A 3,014-nucleotide genomic window follows, 5' to 3' on the forward strand; every position below is an offset into this window, starting at 1 on the left:
ATATTTGGAGTCCTGGGTCCTTTTTGTCCCCCTGGGTCCTTTTTGTCCCCCTGGCTCCCACGGGCTCTGGGCAGGTTGCTCCAGAAACACAAGCAAAACTGCTTTCTGCAGGGTGGAGGTGGGGGATGGGTAGGCTACTCTGCTAAGAGCTGCAAGGGACTGAAATTAACTGCAATTTACCATCCTAGTCTTCCCCTGAAAGTTGGAGCTTTCAATAGACTGAAGAGTTCCAAAATAGTTGTATCTGGCAGATTCTGCTAGTGCAATTGTCTTGATGGGGAGACAGATGTCTGGTGCTTTTTACTCCAACATCTTCCTATCACCCCTATTTTCAGATGAAGACACTGGGATTCCAGAAGGAATTTTCTCCATCATAGAAAGAGAGGGTAGACCAAGGCTTGAAACCCGGACAGAGGCAGGCCTCATGCTTTTAACCTTATAGTCCCCTCCAGTGTTCTAGGAGATACTTGTAAAACCTTTAGCAGGATGGCTGAGACATAGTAAACACTCAGTGAACGTTAGTTGTTGCTAGTCTTGCTTTGTGGTTGCTATTATTATGCTTGTATCTGATCTCCTTGCAACACACCCTCTGCTCCAGGCAGCTCAGCCTTGCTATCTCGGTAGTGGTGGGGCCCACAGCGATGCCCTACCTTCGACCACATCATTATCTACTATCACGCAAGATTTGGAGATAGGTATTTTCCTCCACGCTTGCCCCCATAAAATTCAACTCCACTTCTTCCTCAACAGTTCTTAAACTCTCCTGACAAGGTCAGATGAAACCAAGGTGAAAAGCTGCAAATCCAGCAGAAAGCCTTTTTTTGAGGGATCTGTTTGCTTTAAAAATCACCTAGAATTACTTTTCAGTGGTCAGATTTCTCATAAATACTGTGGTTTGAGGCACTTTCTTTTGGGCAAGGAGTTTAATGCTCACAAAATGGGCACCTTGTTCTTGGGCCCAAGGCATTGCTTTACCTTGAGAGTGTTCTTCCAGCTCAGCACCAGATGCCACATGGCTCACTTTTATGTCCCTCCCTTTTCTTCCCACTTCCATGAGGATATCTCCGCATTTGCCACTCTGGGAACTGTTATTCATAGCTCTAATGTGGCCAATTGTTCCTCTGTCCGGAGATTTGAAATATACAAAACATCCATACCTTAAATGTTTATCCTCTGGGAAGCAACTGTCTTCTATATAACTTCATACAAGTCCCATGATCCCGAACCCCCAAAAGGGAGGGAAAACCCAGGCTTAAAGTTGACTTGCTTTCTGCTCTGGGGAAGAAGAGGTTGGGATTGCTTTTGTAGGATTTGGACTCCCACCTTAAGGTGGGTCACGAATCCCCTGGATGATCCCCAAAGCCATCTAGGGTGGTGGCTCTCAACTTTATCTGCTCATTTGAATTCACCTGGGGAGATTGTAAAAATTCCCAGCGCCCACAGGAATCTCGGGTTTGAGTTCAGGCATCAGTATTTTTTAAATTTCCTACACAATTTCAGTGTACAACCAAGACTGAGCCTCACTGAGCCTCACTGACCCTACCGCCATGCTTCTTAAACTTAAATGTACCTGTAATTCACCAGGGGGTCTTACGAAAATGCAGGCTTTGATTCAACAGGTCTAGGATGGGGCTTTCCCAACAAATTCCAGGTGATGTTGATGCTGCTGGTCAGTGGGCCATGCTATGCCCAGCGAAGCTCTAGGGAATAAAGTTCTGCCTGCAGAAATTGAGACTGAAGGTCTTCGGGGCACAAAGAACAAACATGCACCCCAAGAGGACTGGTATTGATCAGTTCCTAATTCCATCAGTGCTTATTAAAATCACCTTTGGAGGGGGCCTGGGTGGCTCAGTTGGTTAAACGACTGCCTTTGGCTCAGGTCATGATCCTGGAGTCCCAGGATAGAGTCCCGCATCGGGCTCCCTGCTTGGCAGGGAGTCTGCTTCTCCCTCTGACCCTCCTTCCTCTCATGCTCTCTGTCTCTCATTCTCTCTCTCTCTCTCTCAAATAAATAAATAAATAAATAAATAAATAAATAAATAAATAAAAAATAAAATCACCTTTGGAGATTAGAAAAATTGGTTTCCATCCTGGAGATTCTGATTTCTTGGTCTAGGTTGAGACTATGTACTTACATTTTAAAAATACTCCTTGGGTGATCGTGGTACACAGTTATAGCTGAGAACCACTGATAAAAATAACCACTACTCAATGAATTTATTCTTTCAGAAAATTATGGGGTGATGGGTTCAAGCTGTAGATTTTTGCAAACAAGGTTTTAGGGTCTCGGCTTAGCATACCAGGATTATCTATCTGAAATTGACATTTATCCAGGGGCACACACAAAATAAATTCAGAGGACCAAAGCGGCTAGAAATCTTAGCACAATGTTAAGAAAACAACCTTACCTTCCATCCAAAAAGGTGAGGTGGTGGTAGAATCCAAGATTAATCAAGCAGACTAACTGCATCTCTCTGTCTCCCTCTGTCTCTCTGTCTCTCTCTCTGTCTCTCTCTGTCTCTCTGTCTCTCTCTCTCTCTCTCACACACACACCCCTAGACACAACATTAATTTCCTTTCAGCCTATGGTTATTTTTCAATTTAACATTGATAGTGTTCCTATGAGACATTAACTTGACTTATCTCCAAAGAACCCAAAATGACAGATGGAAATGAAGACAGATAACACACCCAGAGAGACTCGTATTCTCTAAAGTCAGGAAAACGATGGGTTTCAGCTGTCACCACACGGGTGGTAGGAGCAGGTCCGCACCCTGACTTGCCTATAGCCCCGTTTCCAGGCCCTTCTCTCAAGGGACTGAATCTGCACATTAAGTGCATGAAGTTAGCTGAATTTATCTTTATTCATGTGATAAATTTTTACACTTGCAAATTAAAAAATCATCATTTCCCAGTGAAACTCTAGCTAAATAAGAAGCCCTTATTCATTTTCAGAACTCTGATATTTTGGAATTTGTGGTCTTTTTTTTTTTTTTTTTTAGATTTTATTTATT

Source organism: Neomonachus schauinslandi, chromosome 6 (genome assembly GCF_002201575.2).
Source record: "Neomonachus schauinslandi chromosome 6, ASM220157v2, whole genome shotgun sequence".
Lineage (NCBI taxonomy): Eukaryota > Metazoa > Chordata > Mammalia > Carnivora > Phocidae > Neomonachus > Neomonachus schauinslandi.